The sequence below is a fragment of the Urocampus carinirostris genome, chromosome 1 (assembly GCF_059441175.1).
Source record: "Urocampus carinirostris isolate Australia breed hairy pipefish chromosome 1, RoL_Ucar_1.0, whole genome shotgun sequence".
Lineage (NCBI taxonomy): Eukaryota > Metazoa > Chordata > Actinopteri > Syngnathiformes > Syngnathidae > Urocampus > Urocampus carinirostris.
The window spans coordinates 2,168,950-2,176,911 of NC_142349.1; positions in this window are offsets into that span (position 1 = coordinate 2,168,950).

Sequence of the window (7,962 nt, forward strand, 5' to 3'; positions counted from 1 at the left end):
GTCACAGTTTACGGGTGCCAAATGATAATACCAGTAATGGTGGTGCCAGGCCAGACAGAACAGATGATCCTTGGCAGCAATGCCATCAAATATATTTTGACTCAATTGAAAAGTACTGATGGCTATTGGAGATTAGTTTCCACTCCTGACAACGGTCTGTCCGATAACCACAGTCAATTCCTGTCAATGCTTTCCAACACAGAGAGATGGAGAGGTGATTGCATTCCAGACAAGGTAGGGACAGTAAAAATCAAGAGTTGCGTGACGCTGAATCCACGGACCGAGTACGTTATTTGGGGCAAGTTACCTGAGTTGGCCGGGACGTCTGCGGGAAGTACAGTGGTCGTTGAGCCAACCCAATCAAAGGCTGGGCCCAGACAAGTCCTTGTCGGACGAGTTGTTACTCCACTCTGGGGAGATCGATGGGTGCCTGTTAAAGTCTTTAATCCCACGGACAGAGTTGTGGTGCTGAGGAGAAACAGGAAAATTGCAGATGTGTCTCCTTGTATCGCAGCGGAAGACCTGCCCAATGCAGAGGAGGTCAAGTGCAACGTGCAGAGTGTACAGAGCAAAGAGGTCCGACCCAGGTCAGAAGAGGACATGATGCGTACATTGGAAGCTCTGGGACTGCAAGACATTGACCTGAAGTCATGTGAGGTTTCGCTGCAGTGTAAAGACAAGCTCCTTCATATCATCGAACAATTCGAGTCAATCTTTTCTCGCCATAAGATGGACTGTGGAGAGGCCAAAGAGTTTGTACATCGTATCCACCTTGTTGATGATAAGCCGTTCCGTCTACCCTACAGACGTATACCACCAAGTCAGTATGAAAAACTGAGGACAACTCTGAACGAGATGGAAGAGAAAGGAATTATTCAGAAGTCGACTAGCGACTATGCATCTGCGCTTGTTCTCATATGGAAGCGGAATGGAGAACTAAGGGTATGTACTGATTTCAGAAGGCTTAATGCAAGAACCATAAAGGATGCCTACCCACTACCGCATCAAGCTGATGCTTTGGCCGCACTTGGGGGAAATGCCTTTTTCTCCACAATGGATCTGACGTCAGGCTACTACAATGTCCCCTTGCACCCTGACGACAAAAAGTACACGGCATTCTCCTCACCATTCGGGCTTCACGAGTACAACCGGCTCCCTCAGGGACTTTGCAACAGCCCAGCAACATTTATGAGGATGATGATGTCGATATTTGGTGATCAGAATTTCATGAGCCTATTATGTTACCTCGACGATCTGATGGTGTTTGCCCCCACAGAGGAAGTTGCACTCCAACGCCTGCAGATGGTGTTTACTCGCCTCAAGGAACACAACCTCAAGCTCGCACCCAAAAAGTGTTTTTTCCTCAGACGGACTGTGAAATTTCTTGGGCATGTCATCAGTGAGGATGGAATTCGGACTGACCCCGAGAAGGTGAGAGCGATAAATGACGTACAAGTCGCTGATCTAATGGAGTCGGATGGCAAGACGCCTTGCCCTAGTAAAATCAGATCTTTTCTAGGCATGGTGATGTATTTCCAAAGCTTCATTGAAGCATGTTCTGCGAAGGCAAAACCTCTGTTCAGGCTCACATCTGAATCTGGTGACAAGCATAAGCGCAAGAGAGCCCGCAAGAAAGGTCAAGTGAAGCTGACGCCTGCAGATTGGTCCGATGCATGCCAGAACGCCTTTGAAACACTGAAGCACGACCTTGTGACAGGTGTCACTCTGGCCCACCCAGATTTTGATGCGCCGTTTATTCTGGCTGTCGACGCATCCTTTGATGGGATTGGAGCAGTCCTGTCACAGCTGCCACCTGGTGGAAAAGTAGCCAGACCAGTCGCCTTTGCAAGTAAGACGCTCTCTCGCTCCCAGCTCAACTACCCTGCACACAGGCTCGAATTTCTTGCCTTGAAATGGGCGGTATGTGATAAATTCAGCCATTGGTTGAAAGGAAGACACTTTACCACGTGGACCGACAATAACCCACTGACATACATTTTGACCAAACCAAGACTTGATGCGTGTGAACAGCGGTGGGTAGCGAAGCTTGCTGCATACAATTTTGACCTGAAGTACATTCCCGGCCCAAAGAACATCGTAGCCGACGCTCTGAGCCGTGAGCCATTTGTACGGTCATGTGTGGGTCATCGCCTTGTTACCGAGCCCTATACTTCGCTCTTGGACCAAGTCAACGGGGTGAACAACTGTACTGTGCAAGAGGTGTTCAGAGTATCCAACAATTGTCACGCTGTTGTAGACGAGAGTGCTGGGACATCAGACGAGTCAGTAAAAAGGGCAATTCCATCAGGCTCCAATGGTTCTGTGACATCAGAAGAAGTTGCTGCTGTCTTCAGTGCTCAGTCCACTGGTGGCGTGGGTCAAGTGATGGGAACAGATGCCAACCTCAATCTTCTGCAGAAGGGAGATCAGTCAACGGCACTCCCACAGAGTCAGCTTGTTGGTTTACAAGAACAGGACAACACAATAAGCAGAACCATGTACTTTGTGCATAGACACAAGAGACCTACCAGGCGTGAGAGAGCTGTCGAGTCGCCTAGTGTGATGAAACTACTGAAACATTGGAGCAGACTCACCATACAGAATGGCATGCTCTACAAAATAAGGAAAGATCCTCACATGGCCAAGAAAATCTTCCAGTTTGTGGTGCCTGATTCATTGAAACAGAAAGTCCTTCAAGGTTTACATGACTCAGCAGGTCACCAAGGCCAGAACCGTACTTTGTCTCTGGTGAGGCAAAGATTTTTCTGGAATGGCATGGAACATGATGTTGTGAATTATGTCAAATCCTGTCAGCGTTGTGTAGTAGGGAAAACACCGGAACCACACAACCGTGCACCACTCAAGAACATAGTCACCTCTGAGCCTATGGAGTTGGTCTGTATAGACTTTTGGACTGCTGAGCAAGAGAACAAGTCTGTAGATGTCCTGGTCGTAACTGATCATTTCTCCAAGATGGCGCACGCCTTCCCTTGCAGGAATCAAACCGCCAAACAAGTTGCTCGCCGTCTGTGGCAGGATTTCTTCCTTGTCTATGGTTTCCCACGGCGTATCCACTCTGATCAGGGAGCTAATTTTGAGAGCAAACTGATCAAAGAGCTTCTAGAGATGGCACGGGTGCAGAAATCCCATACGACTCCGTACCACCCCATGGGAAATGGTATCGCAGAACGATTCAACCGAACATTGGGAGATATGATCAGAACCCTTCCCCCTCAGCCCAAAGCAAAGTGGCCACAAATGCTGCAGCAGCTCACATTCTGCTATAACTGCACAGAGCATGAGACAACAGGGTTTGCACCGTTTTACCTAGTGTTTGGTAGGATCCCTCGTCTCCCTGTCGATGTCATGTTTCAACATGCTAATACCAATGATGCTGTTGTCAGCTACTCTGACTTTGTACGCCATCTGAAGAAAGATCTACATGAAGCTGCTCAGATTGTACAGAGGAATACTCTCAGAGAACAGACTCGTCATGCCAAGCTGTACAACCGTAGGGCCAAAGGATCACCCCTCGTCGTGGGAGACCGGGTGTTGATCGCCAACAGAGGTGTCCCGGGGAAACGCAAAGTTGCAGACAAGTGGGAGTCGACCCCGTATGAAGTCATATCACTCAAGCCTGATCTCAATGTCTATAGAGTCAAGGATTGTCTGACGGGCAAAGAAAAGGTAGTTCACAGGAATTTGCTGCTCTCTGTTAGCTTCTTGCCCTTAGAGGATGATCTGGCCAGCGAATCTGAACACTCAGAGTCTGACGCTGCTATGCATGGAAGTGATGTATGCCCTGATTTACCTGACGCGGTTGAAGACACTGATGTCCGTACAGTAAACTGGGTGATACAGGCATGTGAAGAGCAAGTTCATCCAGAGGTAGAGGATAACTCACTAGACAGCAGATCTGATGCCCAGTCCGACTCTCGCAGTGTTGATACATCCAGTCGAGGAAGTCAGCACATCCCCGAACAAGATGTTGACCATACTTCAAGTGACAATACGGAAAGCCCATCACAGTGCTCTGGAAACATGATCCCTTTGGGTATGGGTCTCCCAGACGAGACCCCATTGAACCCTGACCATCCGGACGCAGACTCCCCTGATACTGACTGTTTAGACTTGACTGTCCCAGACCTTCAAGCTCAGGTTAATTGTGCTCAACCTGACCGTTATGGTCTTAGGGTCCGCCAGTCCATCAGGCCTCCTAGTCGTCTAATTTGTCAGATGAATGACCAGTTGGTAGGTGACAATCCTCTGTCTGCAATATCTGCTAGTTCCTAATTTAAGTTCAGTAGAGATACACTTTGAGTTTAAGTAACAAAGCTTGAGTAAGAAACAAGAATTGTGCCTATGTGAGCACTTACAACTACAGGAACAATGTTTGATATTTCAGAGATGTAACCGGCATCTTTGAGTCTGTGCTTAGATAGGAGTTTGATCACCTCCTTTCTTTTCACACTCCTTTTTTGGGAGAGTTTTAGAACTGACATGCACTTCAGTTTGTTCCTTGTAATACTGTACCAGTTTTCGTGTCTTTTTCATCAGTATTTGCCGTTTTGGCTGTGATTTTTTTTTTTCTGTTTAGTGTAGCACTCCCATATTTAGCAGAATTTCAGGGGGGTGTATGTAACGGGTGTAATAATAACTTTTATTTTATTGAAATTCCTGCTAAAATATGTGTATAGTTTTTGGTAAATGTCCTGCAATGCTGAGTCCAACAGTGCCATCTGCTGGTATGGGGTGGGGTTTGGTTTTGGCTTCTAACATGTGACCAGGAGGCGGGGTTTGTTGTCAGTTTTACCAGAGTACTACAAAGAGATCAAAGAGATCAAACCCAGCAGAAAAAGCTAATGTTGTGACTCATCCATTTGCAGAAACTGTAATAATAAAAACCTCATCATCCAGTCCAGCATGAATGTGGATCTTTGGTGGGACACGTACACCGCGGTTACACATCCATCCATCCATCCATCCATCCATCCATCCATCCATCCATCCATCCATTTTCTGCTCTGCTTATCCTCACTTGGGTCAGATATACTCGGGCAGTGAGCAGGGGACACCCTTACCTGGTTGCCAGCCAGACACAGGGCTTACAAAGACATACAACCATTCACATATTTATTCATACTTATTGACAATTTGAAGTCATTAATTGACCTGCTATGCATGTCTTTGGAATGTGGGATGAAACCAGAGTGCGTGAAGGAAACCCACATAACCACGGGGAGAAGATGCGAACTTCACACAGTGATGCCGGTAGCTGGGTTTGGACCCAGGACCTCAGAACTGTGGGGCTGACGTGCTATCCACCCAACCACCGTGGCGCTTATCTGAATCATGTCCGTTAATGATCTTTTGTACATGAATACTTTTTAAAGACAGTCCTTCCAAATTGTCTGTCAGCTTCTTTTCATTGTTTCCCTCCTTCTTCTGCAGCTTCCAGAGGTGTTCTTTTATATTCAACTAGACAGTGTGTATTATTAGTGCTTCCTATTGATACAAAAGGCCTTCTATTTCGTAAAAATAAAACATTGATTTGAATACTACACAAAAATTCATAAACCGTCATACCGATGTAAATTTTAAAAAATAATAATAATTCGAGAAATTTGTATTCCTTCTACACTTTGGAATCCCGATTTATAAGTCGGCGCCGTGTTTGTCTGGCATCTTTTGCCTACACTGTGCTCCTTGCACTGGTTTTCGTTGGCATTAGACAATAAAGTGCTATCTAGTGGTCAAATATTACACTCTGGGGCCATAAGCATTTAACCAATCACATTTCATTCATTACTTATTGCCCGGGTCAGAAATCTACTAGGAGGCCTTTACAATTAGTTCTGGAGGCTCTGAAGCATTGTCACAATCACCCGGATCGGGAACACCGGTGTTCAGGATTTGGCGCCAACAGCCAGGTCAGCTGATTGGCGCACCCTCTATATTTAAATCCCCAGCTTCCGGTAACACTTTGTTCGATTGTACTTTGCGATCTGTTGCCATCTGCTCAGAAAGCCCGTACCTCCGACACTTTGCCTGCCTCCTGTTTTTCTACCTGATCTCCGTTGCCGACCCGTTTGCAAATCTGTCTACGACCTGCCCTGCCCGCCTGACTCCTGATCTCTCTTCCGAACACAACGACGCCCTTCTTCTCCAGCCCCAACCAACAACACGACGACTACGGCTGTCTGCGACCATTCCCGCCAAGCCTTCACCCGCCTGTCAAGTCTCGACAATCCGTCAAACAACAGATCGAAGATTCACGTCTTGTCATTCCTTTCTTCCCAATAAAAACCAAGAAACGAGTGCAAGTGATCTCAGTTTTTCTTACATCCTGCCTGACAAGCATATAATGGTTTTGAAGGACTTTATACATTTGAGTATAAAGGATTTTGTACGATCGAATACAAATTACATTTAATGCGAAAAATATTCACTGGCGGGGCTGTGGTGCGAGGTCAGTGCAACCTAGTGGAGAATATTTTTTACAGGAATGGCGGGAACGGGACGTAAGACTGATAAGATAATCAGCACATCCGACGACGCAGAAAGGCCCTGATGACGGAGGCTGGCAGGCATTGTTATGAGAAATGCTCTCTGCTGTTTTGAGTTTTCCAGACATCGCAGCGAGGTGGTGGAGCTCACGTTGGGTCTCATTGGAACGCCCATGGGAGGAGCCGGCACACCATCTTGCGGAAAGACGTGGGCCGAGAGGAGAAGGCTAGAGGACATGAGAGAAGGCTAGCCAGAGTCTCAGACGACACAAATTCGACTAATTCGGCCATTTTCGATGGAGTACACTTAGCTAAATTTGTTAATGAAATTAAATCTGGCCCTGTGTGAAAATGTCGGCTTTTCTTGTTCATCTTTTCCATCAAGAAACGAGCGTGCATTGTTGGGTGAATGTAGGTTGTGTATAGTTAATGGAGTCAGATAACTAATTTGAACAATTTGGTAAACGATACATTTTAATATTGAATTCCCAACAATTCAGCTAATCAGATTTCAAGTGGGCAGGGTCAGGGCCTTCTAAGGAAACGTCGGGGGTTTCACTAACTTTAATCAGCTAGGGGGAAGTATCACAATGAAAAGGTGAAAAAAAGATATATGTGTCCAGTGTCCACTTCTTCTTCATTTTCAGCCCTAAATTGAATAAATACTTATGCAAGAAATACGTCAAGACAGGTTTCAACCTTAGCTTCAATGGTGATAGAAAATAACTTCTTGATGGAACTAATACGCATGGATAATCTGTACGACAGAGTAACTGATATCATCTTGAGAAAAGAAAGAAGGATGGATCTTGTGCACAAATGAAACTGTTTTTGTTAACTAAAACGCGTAATTTTATGAGGTTATTATTGATGCTTTTTATATGTGTCGAAGATGTAGCTGCAGTCGATGTTTTACAGCCATAAAATAGTTATTGATGGTTGGATCGATTCAGACGTAGCACTACTGAGGGCCTAGGTGTGAAATGTATGGCCCACCCGAAAAATGCTAGATCCAGTTTTTCCATGTCAAGACATAGGCCTAAATTAAGCAACCTTCCTTCTCTGTTTCAGTTGTTTCATTTAGAATTTCACAAGTACTTCATTTACTTATGTCATAGGAACTAAGGCTAGGTTCACACTGCAGAAAAATCATATTCTTTTTCACGATCTGTTAAAATTTGTGTGAATGGAACCAATCCGCGTTTTTCACACCACACTCAGACCACTTTCACATGTATTCCTAAATCCGATACATATCTGATCTTTTGAAATGTGACTTCTGTGTCAATAGTCTAGGCGCATTCATGCAACCTGCATGTCATTGAGAGGCAGTTTGAAGAGTAGAACTCAACAACCATGGTGGATGAAAATACAGAAGTCATTTAATGGAGGCAAAGTGAGGTTTTGGATTATATTGATATTTCGGGGGGACATCTCTGTTTCGCCTCCGGTAGCA